Source organism: Vulpes vulpes, chromosome 2, assembly GCF_048418805.1.
Source record: "Vulpes vulpes isolate BD-2025 chromosome 2, VulVul3, whole genome shotgun sequence".
Classification (NCBI taxonomy): Eukaryota; Metazoa; Chordata; class Mammalia; order Carnivora; family Canidae; genus Vulpes; species Vulpes vulpes.
In genome coordinates this window covers 81,455,698-81,475,188 of record NC_132781.1, presented here as the reverse complement: position 1 = coordinate 81,475,188, position 19,491 = coordinate 81,455,698, and the positions used below count along the sequence as shown (strand labels likewise).

Genomic DNA, 19,491 nt, shown 5'->3' with positions numbered 1-19,491 from the left:
GAACTAAAATTAGTTGTTTCTATAAAATAAACTTTTATTAACATGTTATAGCCACTCAGCTTGATGTAAAAGCTTAAAAATACCTAACTAAAAAAGAACATGAATGTATTTGAAACTCTGAATCAAAAATCTTCTGTTTCAAAATACTGAATTTAAGTCTATAGAAAATGTGTCTTTTAGAACAATAAACTAGACTTATGCTTGATTTTATTTTAGGACTTCCTGATGATAGCTGTACAACTTCTTTGTTCTGTTTTATCGAAAATGATATTCTGTGCTAGGTTGTATACCCTTTGGTGAATTTTATATATGTTTGTTTTATAAATAGGAAGAACTGTACTTACACTTGTGCACAGAATAACAATAAGAACCATCCATATGTGCATGACATTCCTTAAAAAAAAAAAGTGAACTCCAAAGCTTAAATTTCCAAATCCCTGAAGTTTATTGTCATAATCTTACATAGGCAATCCTACACATTATTATAAAAACTGGAAATCCTAATGTATTTTTTCACCAAAATAATGAAAATACAAAGGAACATTAATTTTAAACAAAATGCTATATTAGACATGTAAACAGCATCACCATATCATTGCATAAATATCTGAATTCAAACTATTTACCATTAAAGGGTGGTTAAATCCAAATGGAACTACTATTTTCCATCAAGTTATTTCATGTGTAGAACAAGACCATCCTTGAATACAGATGCATGATAAAGATTAAAATTAATTCTCTTTATATTGTGACAGGCACTATAAATAACTGGATAGCAACTATAGATTGTCCATGCTAATGAAGGAAAGCAATGCTCAAAGGATTCCCAAAATAATCATGTCTGTCGTTAGAATATACCATGATTCTTTTTGTAAAAAACATTTCCTCCTTGTGCTTATTCTAAGCTACATTAAGGGTATATTGTAATTGCCTTCTATACTCTCCCCTTACCATTTTATGAGACAGGTGGTGAGTGAGGAGATGAAGGAGGGGAAGAAAACCAGCTCAGAAGTGGGTGATTAGAAGGAGCCAGCCTACAGGAATATCACAGATAATATTATATACAATTAGCTGAGAGCTCGTTTTACAGAGAAATGTTTACCTACAAATATAATCCCTCTTCAATACCACACCCATCAAGTAGGTTGAAAGTGTTCAATCCATATTGAATATATTTGTGGATTGGGACTTCAAGCTTGCTAAGTAGAGAAAGAATAAAAGCCTCACAAAATTTAGAGCCAAAGTAAGATCTGAGTGGTTTAGAAAGTATTCTTCATGTCAGGCTAGAGTATTCTTCTCAACAGGTTCAGGTGAACTCATGAGAAATGGTAGTCTAACATATGGCACCTAATTTTGGAGAAGACAACTGAAACCAAAATTGACATCAACACAAAAGCAAAAGATACCATGATTTACCCTGCACTCTTCCTCTACAAAGCACATTGTAAATGTCAGTTTAATCCTCAGATTTTGAGTCCCTAACAGAAAAGAATAATAGTTAATTGATTAACATCAATTTTGAAATGTCATACAACAGTGAAGAATATAAAGAATGATAAGGTATATCCACATTTAAAGAGCTTACACTGCCATTGGCAAAATGCATACCCACACACATGATGCAATCAAAAATATAACAAAAAGTAAACTATAGTGAAGGTCAAGCTGTAACCAAATTACAACTATACTAAGAAGAGAAGGGAAGAGAGTAGTAACAGACCAGTTAAACAAGCAGAAAAGAAACGTATGTTTTCAAATATAATCTGATATTTACATACTGTCTTCTTCCCCTACAAGTTAGGTTGCCCATGATCTTTAGAAAGAAACTCCTATATTTCCCAAGACTAAATTCTAAGAATTAGAGACTTCCACTTCTGGCCCAAATGGAGTACAATGGACTAAATTGTATGAAGTGGCAAGAAAAAAAATCTGGACAAAATATGTTTTTTGAAGACATTGAGCGTTAGGCAACATAGAACCATAATCATTGAGGGAGAAGAAACAAACTTGAATGTGTTTCCATGCTACAGAACAGGAAAGGAGAATTCAGGAAAAATATGACAGATTCCCTGAATTGAGGACATGCAGCTAAGAATCCGAGGAAATGAAGGTGGCTAGAGTTCATAGGAAGAAGTAACAGAGAAGTGTAGGCTGAGAGAGAGAGAGAGAGAGAGAGAGAGAGAGAGAGAGAGGATTCCAGAAATGTGAAAGAGTCCCCATTGCTTGACTATTTTAAGCACAGATCAGTTTATGAGTATGAAGTCCTACCCAAGGCTGCAAAAAGAACCCCCTAAAAGGATTAGAAGGAATGGTACGTGGCACACACAAAACCAGGGATAATTCATGTTCCCACCAGCCAGACTGTAAAATCTCACCATTCATGTAGCATTTGGTAGAATACTAAGAAGGACCTTGCTACAGTAATATGAAATAATTAGCCCTAAATGCAGCTCTAGTCCTGCTGAATGAATTTTAAAAGTAACGTCTGAAAGGATGAAATTAACTCTCAGCTGGGCCTCAGGAGAAAGCACAAGAACGTTCATAGGATTCTCTTTTCCCTCTAGGTCAATATCTTTCTGGAACCTCCTGAAATCTCGACTGTAAATCATGTTCTATATTGGCGATAAATTTAAAAATTGAAACAAACTTTCCTCCTTCTTTCGATATGAATGTCCCACTCTTCCCCTATCAAGAGATGGGGTTTATCTCTCCACCTGGCTTCCTCCTAACTTTCTCTGGCCAACAGTATGTGGTGGAAGAGATGGATGTGTCATTTTTGTTTTAGCCTTGAGAGTTCTGGCTTGCTTCCAATCTCTCTCAAAACACTGCCATCACACCACTAGAAGTTAGGACTAAACTAAAAACTAAACTAAAAAGATCCTTTGGAGCAGAGCCAGTCAGCCCAGTGAGGCTATCCTAGGTCACCCAACGGCCACTGATCACTAGATACACGAATTTGTCCCAGCTAAGGGAGGATGAACTGCTTAGCCAAGCCCAATCAAGATCAGGAGAACATCCTAGTTAACCCATACACTTGAAAACAAAAGTAAATATTTATTGTATGCCACTGAAATTTTGTTTGTTATGCAGTCTTATTGTGGCACTAGATAACACAGATAGTCCAATTACATCAGGAGTCCTAACAGAAGGTATTGCCAAACTGCTTGTGAGGGTGAAGCTCTCAAACATTCTGGGGTAAGTAGAAAGCTAGCCAGCCCAGAATTCATCTAAGACCATTAGGGGGCCCTGTTGCCTAACTCCACATACCAGCTGAAGGACCAAGATATTTTGCCCTTTATAATCCCATTACTGAAGAATAGCAGCATTTTAAAACTGGAAGAAATTCTAAAATTCCAGTTCCTCATTTTACAGTAGAGGAAAGTAAGAGTAGAGAGGTTATGACTGGCTGGAAGCCATACAGCGAGTTACTGACAGAGTGTTTTGCCAAGTTTTACAGACTCTTGATAAATATATGTGGAGGAGACATTAGAGAACTTAATAAAGTACACCAATCTCTGTGAGTCAGTTAAGTATTTGGAATAGTCAAGTACACTGTTGGGAACTTACTCAAGACTTGGAAATCAGAAGAGAGTACAGCATGGCCTTTCAATGTCACAGTGGAGCGCTGTTTAACAAGTCCACCCAAGGATTATTAAGCCTGTACGCGGGAATTTGCTTGAGTTTGATTTCGCTATTTAATATTGGATTTGAGTGCAAACATTGTGAAAGTGAACATGTTAACTTGTAGATTCCTGTCCAGGAGAACAGACCACCAAAGGTTATGTTATGGTTTTGTTGTCCTATAGGATATTATTCACTTCTGTACCTAATCTAGTACTTATTATCGTACTCCATTTTTTAAATGGCCGCTTAGAATCATCAAAAAGATTTTGAACCCATTTTACCACTTATGTGGTTCCCTCATTAATTAATGAGTTGGGTAAAACTTTGACAGATGCCCTTTTTTTTTTTAAGATTTTATTCATTTATTCATGCGAGAAAGAGAGAGAGAGGCAGAAACACAGGCAGAGGGAGAAGCAGCCTCCATGCAGGAAGCCCGAAATGGGACTCGATACTGGGTCTCCAGGACCAGACCCTGGCCAGAAGGCGGCGCTAAACCGCTGAGCCACCTGGGCTGCCCAACAGATGTCCATTTCATATTTGTATGAGTTCTCTTTTCGATGGTTTGAAAATAATATTCTGACTACATATGCTATTATATTCTCACAACATCTACTATTAGACGACTTATAAATATCAAAGAAACTATGCGCAGACTTGAAGAATATACCTGGAGAAAAAAAATGATCCCAAGCCAAAAAGATAGGGTCCATCTCAGATGATTGGAAGAAAAGATCAAAGATGCAAGAGACTTCATGAAAACAGAGGGAGTGGCATGAAGTGTGCCCTAGGTTTACCACTCCAAAACAAAGATCAGATCTTTTTATTCTTAGTTTAAAAGTATTAGTAAGCTTCTGGAGTATACAGACTATCTTATTAATCACTGTAGGAGAGCGCACACAGCAGACACCTATGTCATTTCTTAATAAATCACGGAAATGGATATATTATGGAATTGAAAGTGTCAAAAATGTTCTATTTTTGATTATCATCCCTTTGCTTATGAAGTAGATTTCTAGAATATTGCAGATAGTGCCTAAGGCATATGTTACCTTGATGCAACCCCAAGTCTGACTAAGAATGCCAATGGAGTCTCAATACTCTACGCATCAGGACCCACAGAGAGGAAAGCAGAATTAGACTGATTTGGGGCTTAAATCCTTGCTTTCTACCAAGCAGCCAAATAATACTTGAGTTATTCTGTACTTATGTCTCAAGGACTACTCAGTAAAAAGTGGTTGTCATTTTCCATGGTGACAAACCACAAAAGGACTGAAAAAAATCTGCTGACCTACCTGGCACAGGATTCACTAGGAATACTATTCATACAGCCCTCGAATTTTGGAACAACTAATGTGTCAGAGTGATGTAATGTTGAGGCATCATCATTATTCAGCAGACACAGTGGCTACAAACAAGAAAAGCACCTAAGCTTCATTTGATTTTTAAAAAATGACTTGGTTTGAAATCATTTTGTCACTAGTCACAGTAGCCCAAAGCAAGGAAACTAGTGGGATAGGGATGTGAGGTAGCAGACTCGAACATTCCCAACAGATCAAAGCAGCAACAGGCAAACAGGAGCACATCCAAGCGATTCGTCAATCATGACTGTGATCTGACACAGTTTCTAAAGAAGTTTCATCAACTGCAAAAAGAAAATTCGTCTCAACTTATGACTCCAGCAGCAATGAGATAAAATGGCTAAGACGAGCTTTGCAGGATACACGCTATGCTCACATTGCTTGCTCGGGAAGCTGATGAGGTTTAATAACATGTAATTTAATCCTTCCAAATTAAAAACAAACAAGCCTAATAATGAACAGGTTTATCTTCTAGAATATCAATGAGTCAAAATATTTTTTTTAAAAATCCAATCATGTAAAGACATTTATTCCAAGCCATCTTGACAGGACGTTAGCCACACATCTTACTTAATAAAGAAATAACCAAGTACAGTAGAGCGGCTGAAACTAAACTCCAAGATAATGATTTACTGAAGACTACCAATAGTGTTTTTAGAAAATGCTACTGCATAGAAATGAAAAATATCACCTCCAAATAAATATGCTAAATATTTCATAAATAGTTACCAGGGGACTCAATCATACATTGTGAACAACAAAATGTAGAAATGAAAATGCTGAGTTCTCTATTTATTATATTTCATTTTCTCCCAATGTTAGCATTTAATTCAACATTTGTATTTCCATAAGCTATGGAAATACTACTTTCAATATCAAGCGCTGGGATAAAAAAAATTATGTCTTCAATTTGAAATTGCCAGAGAACAAGACCTTACAAAATTCATTTATTTTGTTGTTACATGTTTAGAGACTGAGAGTTTAACTATTAGGATGTCTTGAAGACATGCAATCTGGTCATTAATTTTGTTTCATAGCGATTCCTAGTGCTCCTTTTTATTCTCTGATGCATTGTATATTAAATATATGGGTCTAGTACAGGAAATCTCTTTGTCGGAGCTTTCACTAGTCAGAGGAGAAGTTCTCAGGTTGATCAAGTGGGCCTGACCAGAATGCTACCTGCAATTGCTCCAGGATCTGCATTCACCAATGCTTCCAACATAACCCTGGAGAGGGTAGTGGGCAAAGGACACTCCATTCATTTTATCCAAATGCAAACACTAACCTGGATGAATCTTTTCTTGCTTATAAATGAAAAGCAGCATTAGAGTCATTCTAAGTTTTATAAGAATAACCTAGGATGCTGGGGGGCTCAGTCAGGTAAAGCATCCGACTCTTGGTTTCAGCTCAGGTCTTGATCTCAGGGTCGTGGGACTGAGCCTCAGGATGGGCTCCATGCTCAACAGGGAGTCTGCTTGAGATTCTCTTCCTCTCCCTCCTTCTCTGCCCCTCCTCTGCTGGCATGTGAGTGTGAGCACACATGTCCACTCTCTCTCTCACTCTCTCACAAATAAATCAATAATCTTTTTTTTAAAAAAAAAGATTTTATTTATTTATTAATGAGAGACACACACACACACACAGAGAGAGAGAGAGAGAGAGAGAGAGAGAGAGAGAGGCAGAGACACAGGCAGAGGGAGAAGCAGGCTCCATGCAGGGAGCCCGATGTGGGACTCGATCCGGGGTCTCCAGGATCACACCCTGGGCTGAAGGCGGTGCTAAACTGCTGAGCCACCCGGGCTGCCCCAATAAATCTTTCCTTAAAAAAAAAAAAAGAATAACCTGGGAGCTAGTTGAGAACTCCGTTTCAGGCCTATTTGCAGGAAGTCTTATTTAGTTAGTTATGCTATTGCTAAACATCAAACATCAGAAATTGGGAAACACTAGCTAAATAATTAGGATTATGTGCCCCCAAATCAGACAGACCTGGACACAAATATTAAATTTGCCATTTACTAGCTGTGAGATATCTGGCCAGCTATTTAACCTCTTGAAACCTCAAAACCCCTGCCAAAACAGGAGTAGTAATGGTGCCTTCCTCATAAAGAATAAATAAAACAATGAATATAAGGTACACAGAGTGTCCTGCACATAGCGAGCATCAAATGAACATTATTTAGAAATAATCCAGCAGAAGGCAGATGAGATTCTATCCTCAACAGAAAAAAGATATATCACTCAAAAATAAATCACTACAGTAAACTTTTAGAAGATATTTTCTATATTCCTATAAAAATATGGCCACCATTTCTAATAATCAGAAAGGTGGAGGAACACTGGAACAAGGGACGGTCTGTGGTGTAAGAAGTCAGCCACGAAAAGGATACTGCTGGCTGAAATTAAGTCATAATCATGGAACCCTGATCAGATAAAACCAGTATCCTTATGATAGAAGAAGAAACACCACAGAGTTCCTTCTCTACATCAAAAGAGGATACAAGAAGAAGGCCGCCATCTGCAAGCCAGAAAGAGCTCTCACCAGAAACCAACCCTGCTGGAATCTTGATCTTGGATTTTCTAGCCTTTAGAACCATGAGACACACATTCCTGTGGTTAAAGCCATCTAATCTGTGTTATTTTGTTATGGCAGCCCGAGCCCACCAAAACAATTAGCTAACTTCAATAAAATTAAATTTAAGGCACATATATTTTAAGACTTTTAAAATAGTGAATATTAATTAACCTTGTAAGAAAAAAAAAAAACTAAACAAACTTCCAGCTCTCTCTTTTCAGATTTTTTTCTTTGTTTCTAGTCGGTTCTCTTCTCCACTGGGTGAGTATATCCCTCTGATAACCTCAAATATCCTGGATAGAGTTAAGATACAAGACATACAGAGAAATACAGATGCCTTTGACATGAATTAAGCCTTGATTTCTTTATAATATTTAGTTATTCTTGACGACTAAAAATACTTTCCTATATACCGGAAAGCATCTACATTCCTTTCCTAAAATATCCAAATTGCCTAGATATAAGATTCCTCCAGGATACCTTTTGAGTTCCTTTCATCTTCTCTTCACTCAAATCAGAGGAATTTGGTTAACTGGGGCTTTTATCTATCCTATCTAGTTTGGACGTAGCTCCAGATCTTTCTTAACTATCCAATACTTTTCCCTAAATATTTTTGCCTCTCTTCATATTACAAATCTAATGTATGACTCTTTCTCTCTCTCTCTCTCTCTCTCTCTCTCTCTCTCTGTGTGTGTGTGTGTGTGTGTGTGTCTATGTGTGAATGTGTGTGTGTATTGTGAATTTCAGGGCAATATTTGTTTAAATATTTGGAAAATGTCATTACTAACATATTTTATAGCTTTTCTACATTTTATATTAAGATTTTTTTAAACCTTAAAAGTAGAGTTAATATACCTGATAAATACCCAATAAAACATTGCAAAAGAAATCTTGCTAAGTTTTTAAATCCCTATTTTGATTGGCCAAATCAATTTATTTTTTAATATACAGAACATTACATTTGAACTGAGAAAACATTTAGACACTGCTTTTTTTCTTAATATAGACTTGATATGATTTGAACATAATAAAATTGTGCCGTGACAAATACCCACCCAGAAGGATTCAGCTTCATGCCAACCCTACCGGAGATGATATGCCAAATAGTCCAGGTCACAATTTTATCCCCCTCAGCAAAGGCAACAGGAGCACTATTCAAAAAGTAATCATTTATCAAGACCAGATTCTCAGTACACTTCTGCTGGAAGGAAACGTTTCAAAGCTCAAGCATTACCCATCACATCCCTTTGTAAAATCATAGCTATTGCAGTTTAAGAAAGCCTTTGATGAGTCAAGAACCTCACCTAAAACAGGCTGTTTCTTTGCAATATTAGACAATGTTTGCCTATGGAATCTAAACATTTATAATATCTTCAATAGATTTATTTTTAGGAAAAAAAGCTCAAGTGTCCTGCTTTAACTCTTGTTGAAAGTGAGTAGTAGAAGATCCACAGTTAAGCTCATAAGCAATAAAGGACTTATTAAAGGCATTGATTGATTCACTCTATTATTAATTTGTCCAACATATATGTACTAAGTGTCCAATTTTTCAAGTTATTTTGCTGAGCATTGGGACTACAGAAATGAAAATATATATATATATCATCTTGGCAACTTCTCTCAGGACTTAGAAAAAAACATGTAATAACCAATAAATGCTATAAAGAAAAAGTCTTTAAATTAAGGAGTGCATTACATAGCCCGATTGCTGGGAAAGCCTCTTTGAGAAAGTGACTGAAACTTTAGGGATGAGTTAGGCATAACCAGGTAAAGAAGGGGTTGTGGGGGAAAGGAAGGAAGTGCCTTATGGTAGTAGGGACAAATTCTAAAGATTTCTGTCAGTAGCATAAGGATGAGAAACTTCCTTATCAGTTAAAATTTGAGATCCCTTTAAGGATGTTCTAAAATCTTCCTTTTCTTTTCTTCCTCTTGTATTGTTCTGAAATGAGCAATTAAGGCAATGCCTTATATTCAGGGCTACTCCAACATAACAAATGTCTGATATTTGCACTTGCCAGAGATCATGAATCCCCACCAACATCTCTACAGTGTATTGGGTACTTACTAAGGACCAAGCACTACACTATATGGTTTTCACAACCTCAAGTATCTCCTACAACCACCTGGGAGCTAGTATGAACATTCTCAGTTTTTCCAACGACGACGACATTGAAGTCTAGAAAAGTTAGGAACTTCTCCCAAGGTCAGACCATTAAAGGGGTTAGAGGCATGATTTAAATGCCAAACCCGGGCAGCCCTGGTGGCTCAGCGGTTTAGCACTGCCTTCAGCCCAGGGCGTGATCCTGGGGTGCTGGGATTGAGTCCCACATCAGGCTCCCTGCATGGAGCCTGCTTCTCCCTCTGCCTGTGTCTCTGTCTCTGTCTGTCTCTCTCTGTTTCTCATGAATAAATAAAATCTTTTAAAAAATAATAAAAATAAATAAATCCCAAACCCATACTATTAAGCACTCAGGATGCTGCCTACAATAGCAAATACATATATGAATGGGATTGAAGAAAAGCAGAAAAGTATTTACCTGCAATATGTCCACAACAACCCAACCAGCCGAGTGACAGTCATAAACGGTTTGGCTTTTTCAGAGTTGATTTTATTTACATTTATTTGGTTTCTGTCATAAGCTAAATAAACACTCTACTATGCTTTGACTCACAAAAAGAAAAAAAAAAAAACCTTTCTCTGATTAATCCTGCCTTTCCAGTATGTGTGAAAATCGCTCTAGAGTTTTTGTTTTTTTTTTTTACATATTACTCTTTCTCCCATTTTTCCTTATACTCTTTCTATTCCTTTGCTGCTTGGTTGTCCTAACATGCTTATCAACATTACTTCGTATCTTGGCTAGCCTGTAATTTTTGAACTGTTTTAAAAATGAATCAACATTACCACTCAAAATCTGTATCTTCTATATGATGAAAATATTTTAATGATGATCTTTTGCAAGAGAGAAGCTGTGCCCCAACTTTCTTCCACAAACTTTCTCTTAAGTTAGAATATAGCACTGTCAAAAAGATGTTTAAAAATTTACTATTCAAATATATGATATGGTAAAGCCGAAACATTTTTACCCCCCTGGTACATCAGACACTGCAACTTCAACTTTAATTGTAACCCAGAGAGGGTATCAACACAGGCAGTAGCTCTTCCTGACTTGAGAATGATTCTTCAAACATGTAATTATCCACAAGTAATTAAAGTTAGTGAAGTTCAGCAATCCACGTGCCAAATTATGTATAAAGTTAATGTGTATACATATGTGTGTGTAGTAGAAGAGGACTCATTAAGCCACCTATTGTGTATGCTCTTGTATTTTCAAAACCAATCGCTTTCCCTAGTCTTTACAAATGGAAGCACAGTCAATTGGTCATAAAGCATATGTTGAATTATGCTTTTAACACAATTCATTACAAATCTACTCCATCTACAATAAAACAGCACATTAAGTCAGAACAAATTGATATTCTACTATGACACCACTGGGTAGCTCTTACGTTGTCAAAAAGAGGACACCCCCCTCCCCCCATTGCTGAAGCCATTTAGATTTTCTCCAGGAAATTATTTGACTTGTCCTGAAGAGTAAGTCCCGTGATCTCAGCTATCATTTCCAGTGGGGCATTATCAAAACCATTCAACATTTAACAAGGCTCTCCTGCTGAAACAGCTGTTCATCCAAAGTGAAAATTTTAAAACTTTCTCTGAGCCTAGATAATCTCACTTGAGCTAGAAAATAAGGTATTAGACTATTTTGCATGTTCTATCACTTGATGACAAGAAAGACAATTTTGCACTTCAGTAAAGGCAGATTGCAAATTTAGCATGAATTGAACCAGTAGCTGAGCTCCAATTTATGGTAAGTGGCTCATCAGCACATTAATGTCTACCACCCTGATAACCACTCCAGCCAAGCGGGCCAGAAACTAGATGGCCCAAATATCTGGTGGGAAGCAAGAAAAACTGCCCTCTACAAACATCTATAAAATGAATCTTGGAACCAAAAGCTCCCAAACGTCTATCCTCATTATCATTCTCATTGGCACGATGAGCTAAAAACCAAAGTCAGAACCATAGCTTCTAAAATTGGGTAGATTCAAGTTTTGGATTCTGCTAACTACTAGCTATGTGACCTTGAGGGGGATTGCTTAGCCACTCTGTGCTTCAGATTTCTCCTGGGTAAAATGAGGAATTAATGATGGGGTAGGATCCGTAGAGCGCCTAATGCTACTACTTAGAACACAGTAAGCAAGAAATACTTGTTAAATATTATAATTGCACTGTTACCATTTAAAATTCGAAGACAAAAATGTGGGTAGTCCCTATGAAGTAAAATATTACAATAGAAGTTTCCATTATTTCTAAACTCAGATGTATTTTTTAATAGAACTAAATATTAAATGTATACTGTAACTATACGCCTCAGAAAATGCTGGAAACATAGGGGAACACTATACTTTGTGCTCTCCTCAAAATTCACCTTATTTCCTATTTCTAGATGGAGATAATCAGCTCTGTTCCTTGGAGCAATGTTAAGAACTAGCTAAAACCCAACTTTCCCAGATTTGTCAACTGCAGAGATAATTAAAGACTCCCGTTTAAAAGGTTTCCTTCTGGACTGATGATTTTTGAAGAGACATAAAATCAGCAGTCCTGTGATTTTGTTCTACTTAATCATATTAGCAACTGAAAAAATATTTTCACTTTCCCAACATATAAATACTAAAATTTCTCTTACATGATTAAAGAAGAAAAATGAAAATATCCCTCAAATCAAGCTTTTGATCCCTTCCAGCTACTATTCTATCACTGCGAGTTTAGGGGAAAATTGTCTGTATTTACTATTCCTGATTCTTCACTTGCACCCATTATTATTTTATATCTCCTCCTATTTTTCCCTTAAAACTCTTTGTGGATCATTCCAACAGGCCCTTTTTAAAATCTCTATTTTACCTACTGTCTCAGCAGCATCTAAAACTGATGATCACTTCCTCCTTCTTTAAATTTTTCCCATAAACTGCACAGTCTCGTCATGTTCCCTTTACCTTTCTCTGTCTCCAATGTGGATGCTCTTCTCCTGCCTAATTCTAAAGTGGTATCTTTCCATAGGTTCAACTCTCGGACATCTCCATTTTCTCAATATTTAGGTAAATAAACCTGTCCAGTGGCTTGGATTATCACCTTTATATCAATATTATAAAATCAGTGTTTAACTTCTCAAAATTTTTCCCCAACCTGAGGACCCCCTATATCCAGGAGGGTGTCATTCAGATATACTAGAAGCATACTAAAATTTTGATTTATTCATTTGTACATCCACTCGCTTATTCATCCAATTATTCAACACATGTTTATTGAGTATTTATATGTCAGACATTATTCTTGGCTTGGCGATACTAAAGTGGAGGAAAGACCCAAAATTCTTACCCTTACAGAAATTACACTTTTGTCCAAAGTCAAATCTATATAAATATTTATTCATATCCAATGACCCCAATGTATTTATCCTTACAAATACATCGCTCCTGCTGTATCCTAGATCTTAAAGACCGGCGCACAATCCAGCTAGCTACACATGCCACGAAACTTCAACTACTCTTGCCTTCTTGTGCCTAATTCTTTTCTGTCCAACTTCTTCAAGATTTTTCCAATCTGGCTAGTCTTCTTCACAGCCTTATAAGGGCAACCAACATTTCTTACTTGGCTACTGCATGGGCTATTAACATTCACAGAATTAACATGTCTATGAATCTTCCCTCTCTCTACTCTTCATTAAAATAATATTTATACATTGTAAATCTGATCACATTACTTTCTTGCTTATATTCTTTCAGTTGGCTCTCTGTTTTCAAGAAAAAAAAACTTACAATACTTATATAGCATAATGCTCTACAGGACCTGGGCCCTGCCTTCCAACCCAGCCTCATCTTCCCTATTATTCTCACATCCTCCTCTTAACTACCCCAGTTACCCTAGTGTAGCATTTGCTATTGGTGCCTTGTCTGTATTTATTTGATTTACCCAGGACATTACTCCAGACAGGATGATGGCTTACTGCCTTTCTCTGACTAAAGGATACTCTGTCTACAGGAGATCAATCTGGGGGAAAGGGCTGGCCCAAAAGTTCAAGAAAGTTAATTAATTTGGTAACCCAAATTAATGAGACAAGAGTTGGTAAATAAGCATCCTACTTCTCTGTCAACCATTTTGAAAATTCTGAGGCGTGTTTCACATATACTCTAAGAGAATCTCTAGGATGATGAGTACATAGTGGTAAAGCTGCTCATGAATCACACTTTCTTGGATTTTCTTTCTTTCCGCCATCTTTCTTTCCTCACAGTGCTTCTTGGGATCACCTCAAAAATTAAGTGCTTGCACACAAATCCTTGCAAAAGAGCTCTGCTTTGGGGGAAACCCAATTAAAACACCTGGATTCTAGCAGGATGTCCTCATTTGGTTCTACAAGTATTAGCTACATTGTCTGCTTATGGATCCTTGCACATAGCCCTCATATCTTCTTTCCTCTATCTCCTTTGCCTCCCTTTTGTGTTTTCTAAGGTAGTACTTAGCTATGGATTGCTCTGAGAAACTTAATGTGACACATCCACCAACCATCACCGGAGTACCCCACCCCAGAGATGCTAATCTGAACTGCTACATCTTCACACAGCATTCTGTGCTTTTTCCTAGCCTGGCATGTAGCATACTGTGTGAGTGCCCCTCCCAACTGTGGGTTCCTTAGGGCTGCGGGACTTTGATGTTTTCCTTCTCCCTCTAACTAGCACAGTACCAAACACTAAGAGATAGTCAATAAAAACAAGTCAAATGAATAATAAATAAATGATGAGCAAACTGTATTGAAATAAATCAACAACCAAATCATTCCCTCCTGTACACTCGGAACAGCAAAAATGAGTCTCACACAATGTGTCTCAGGAGATAAGTAGTTGGCAAAGCTATATAGCCAAAAGCAGTGCATTTAAATCCACTTGGAAACCAGATGACAGTCATTTATTCTATCCAGATTATACTTCCTGGGCTACTATAGTAGTTAATGAACTGTTTAATGAGTCAATCCTGGAATATTAACTGATAACCAGAATTAAATGCCTTTCCTCTCCCATTTGATACATCTGCTTGTTTCAAAGTATGACTGAATGATTGCTATTGAGCAGAAGAGCATCACTTCTTGGATCAACCTCCACCTTCCTCTTCCCCTCTGCTGCTACCCAGGAAAAGCACGAGGCTCAAAGGCACCAACCTGCCTCTGCAGGAGCAAAGCAATGGGAAACGTGAGTCTCTCCTTCAAACCAGTTGAAACATGTAGCCAGTAGCTGAAATAGCTTGTTTAACAAGGACTGGATTTTTCCTCTCAATCATAGTTCTAAAGCTATCAGTTATTGAAAAGCTGATTTTCAAAGCACACACTAGAACAGCTTTTCTGTACAGCTGCAATGCTATTTAAATCTTCCATGAATATACCCACAAACCCAAGAAAATTCTAAGCTGAAATACTGCTCTTAGAAAGGACATAGTAAAATAAGACCCTATGGGGGAAAAATCCAGGAAGTGAAATCTGGTCGTTAATTTTAATATTGAAATTATAATCAGGCATATGGTTTCTACTCCTCCAAGACAGAAGAATACTTGAAATCACTATTTGGAAGGTCAGCCCATGAGCTGCTTTGGTGAGATGCTTTGGTGGACGCTAGCAGCCAGCCTCCCACTCATTCTTTAATACACCTCAGAGCTGTGGATAGATGTCCCACCTTCTGCTGTAGGGAGGCTGGAAGCCGACGTAGAATAAGCAGCAAAGGCAATGGTTTGGAGACACTAAACTGATCAGTGGGAGGCAAGATCATGCTTGGAAATTATCGACTCCTGAACCCAAATTTCTGCTCCACAGTAAATCTCAAGTCCTTTATCTGTCACACGCCATCGTGAGAAAAGTCCCAGTACCCCAACCCCCCCCACCCCCGGTGACCCTGGCAGCACCAATGTCACACTTTAATTCCACATCACCAGCCATACCATTCTTCTGTTATGGCCAAGCAGTCCACTGCAACCATTCAGGCTGCCTTTATAGTATTTTATGGTGTTGATACCTCTTTGAATTTCATCAGAGTGGACACTTTAAGACTCCAGCCCATTATGTTGCAATCTGAGTTTCCCTCATTTAAGACATTCAATTTCATCAAATTACCTACCGAATGAAATTATATTGAGCACCGGTCACGATTAGAAATATTTTAGAGCCATTTGTTTGGAAGCTGCTGATGAAAACCAGCTGACACTATACCCAAGATAGTTGACTGAAATCATGACCAAAGAAAAGCCACGAAGAGAATTGTTCCGTGTCCCATCAAGTACTGTGTAGCCCTGTGGTTCACATCCACTATTTCTTAACTCTCAGTATAATGGGATCTTCAGACAGGGCCAAATGAATGCTTGCTAAATTATGGATTCACTTCAAATAAGAAAATCCCACACTATCCCATGAATATGCTGGGATGATTGTAAGATGTAAGGCAAAGGGTGCACACGACTGCAATACCTAGCACAACTCCTGGCACAAGTTAACACCCCACAATTGTTTGTTGAATGAACAGATAAATGAATGTGCATAAGTTGAGATCTTGACGTTTAAGGAAGGTTTACTAAACACCAGTATATTGAAGGTTCCACACAAATGTCTTGAGTCATCACTTGACCATAAAACATGAATAAAAAGCTCAGCAGGGCCAAAGAAAATTTGGATCTAGTCCATATTTTAAAGCACTGTGGAATTAATAAATGAAAATGTAATGCCACTTTGGGTTTCTGTTATGCCATGGAAACCTGCTGGTCCCTTAATTTTAAAATAATTTTCCAGCATACTAAAATCAGAACTTTTTTTCTCATGTTGTTCTTTCCTTTGTTTCATAGGAAACAGTGACTTCCAGGCATCCGAGATGACACAACATAGATCACCAAATTGCATGCCACCCTGCAGTTGCCAAGGAGATAATGTATGTCATTCCTACAAATAACATGTTGCTCACGCCTTCATTTCCTTTATCTAGCTTTTTAAGATATTCTTCGCCTGAACAGAATTCAGATAACGTTCACTGTGCACTGATGGAAACATTCCTTTTTTAAAAAATGTGTTTACCCCCATTCCCCCAAGACACTTGATAGCATCACACATGCCGTCTGTGGAAGGTCTGAGCATGTTTTATGCTGATTTTGGAACCAGTGATTCAGCAGTTTTCACTGGGAAAAAAAAATGCATCCTGAATTCTGTCTGCTTGCATTCTAAGTAAAGGTTCAATTAAATCCACACCTGGCACTAACATATTCCAGTTCGAAATGGTCTGCCGCAAAAGCAGCTGCACTCAGTTGAATTTACATGCGAAGGAAAAGTTATAGCAAGCAAAGAGGGGAAAGATGGATGGAAGGAAAGGAAAAAGGAAAAGAGGGAGGGAAGGCAGGACAGGGGAAGGAAAGTAGGAAAACACACCTACTGGGGACCTACAGTATTCCACATTAAACATCCATAAGATAAACAAATGGAAATAGAGAAGTCAAAGGTCTTGCCTGACATCATCCCGCTAGCAAGAGGTAGAGTCAGTATTTGAACTCGAGTATGTCTGACTTTTTAAAAAGCATAGGCTTTCCAGTTATTTAATGCATAACAAATTGCCCCAAACAGCCCCTTTCAGGGCCTTGGAGGTTGACTGGACTCAGCTAGGCAGTTCTCACTCAGGGTCTCTCGGGTGGTTTCAGGCCGAGTTGCTGGGACGGAGGCACCTTGAAGACATCCTCATTCACATTTCTGGGAGTTGATAATAGGGCTGTCAGCCAAAATTCCCTCCCTGTGGTCTCTCCCGGTGGCCCGGGGTCCTTATAGCATGTTGGCTGGGTCCCAGTAAGGGTCTCAGGGGAGCCAGCCTCAATGTCACATGGCACCACTTCTACTGGGCTCGCAGCCCCACTGCCCCAACCAGATTCCAGAGTGGAGGCACCAAGACTCCACGTCACATGGGAAGAAACGCAGGTCAGATGACCAGTGGGGGAAGACAGCTTATAGCAACCACCTCGAAATATGTTTTGTCATAATATATTTTTTTGCAATACCCAAAATGCCTCAAACAGCCTGAGATCCGGGCTTCAAAAGCTCTATCTGGTTGGTGGGGTAATTGGGGAGGGAAGAGTTAAAATGATCAGTTTTAAAAGAGGAGTGGAGCAACTTTTAATGTCAGCTTGATGAATTGTGAAAAAACTGAACATTGAAATTAAACTTTGGAATGAGTTTCTGATTAATTTTTGTGTGTGCTTAGCAGAATCCCTTTTTACTCATGCGTTGTCAATTTTCAAAGCATTTGGTTATCCTAAAAACTAACTCTACACTAAAATTATATTGCAGCATATTCGTACATAAGTTAGCACGATAGAGTATTACCCAAAAGTGCTTTTATCTAATTTAGCTTTTTGTACTTTAATTTTTTTTATATAATTATTTTTGTACTCAGATAAATGGGCATTTCCTACATAAATTATAGGTTATACTTGCTCAACCTGGAGCATGCATATACGGAAACTGTGGCACCAAATGAATGGCTGACATAAAGGGTAACATAGTCCATGTGGAGCTATGTTCTTGTCATCTTAATCTATCACCTACCATGAATTTGTCAGGAGGCTTTTGGCTAATGTCTTCATCTTCTCCACACTTTTTGAAATTGTTCTAATAGTGAACCTAGCTAGGCCTACACCGCATGAGATCACCCAGCTGATCCGAAATAGCCATAAGCCCTCCATTGAACATCCCATTTGTGTGTTAACCATTAAAATAATCACAGTTGTTTGTCCCCTGGAAATCTATCAAACTATTATCATAAATAAAGAGAACCTCGGCCAGAAAATAAGATACTAATGATATGAAGAAAGAACACCATGGAGTAAACATAATAATCAGATTGTGGAGCACATTCAAACGGGGGAAGAACATTTTGGTGAGCTACTGAAAAAGCAACAAATTCTGTCTCATGGCTTACATTGCTGAGCGTGTATGGTTGTGCTCACTCTATTGTGCTCGGAGGCTGGTCTAGAATAAACATATACAATGCACACATTTAATATAGTTATTTCTGAAACGGTCAGCTCTATGGTGAATCAGGCTATACTACACAGTGCTACTCAGGTTTACCAAGCAAAGTACCATAATCCCAAATAACAGCAGAGTTCTTTCTTTCCAATATCCATCTGGCATATACTCTCATTCAGACCAACACATAAGATGAAATCTTAGCACATCCTCAATTAGGGCTTGACAAGACAAAAAAACACAGCAACAACAAAACCAAAATTGAGGTGCTTCGGAAACACACAAGGCAATGCCAGCAAGTGGCATGGAAGAAAGGGCATCCTATTCAGTATCTCTGTTCTTATTTTCATACTTCTGATTTCACCTCACATTGTTTTACCTCCAAATTTCACATGTCTCTGTAGCTTGGTTTTGTTTTGCTTTCCCACCATGAGGAAGACCATCTAATAACAAAATTCCTGTGAAGAACGCAACAGTATTGATCTGTCTTACATTAAAGAACCATTGGCCTGGGGCCTTGTACGAACACTGCCCTACAATGAGGACTGAGGACTCGCAATCCTTTTTACTTCAATTTTATGTTCCTTGGAACTTAGAAACTTCATAATGCTATGATTTCTAATACTGTGAGTAGCTAGCTGCACTCCCTGGCTGCAAAATGACTGGAGAGTAACCAGGAAGTTATTGGAGCCAATAATCACCTTAAATTGTCTTGTGAGATTCTGAAATCCCCGATTGATTGTAATTTTAATCTTCAACCCACTACAGAATGTCTATTAAAGTGATAGATAGATGACAGATAAATAGATAGATGATAGATGATAGATAGATGATAGATTAGATA

The 19,491-nt window shown here is 37.9% G+C and overlaps 1 protein-coding gene across 3 annotated transcripts in view; it reads right to left on the bottom strand.

Moving 5' to 3' along the window:
- The window catches only part of GABRA4 (gamma-aminobutyric acid type A receptor subunit alpha4), a 216,162-nt gene that overhangs the window by 156,465 nt on the left and 40,206 nt on the right, over positions 1–19,491 (bottom strand). The window lies entirely within an intron of this gene.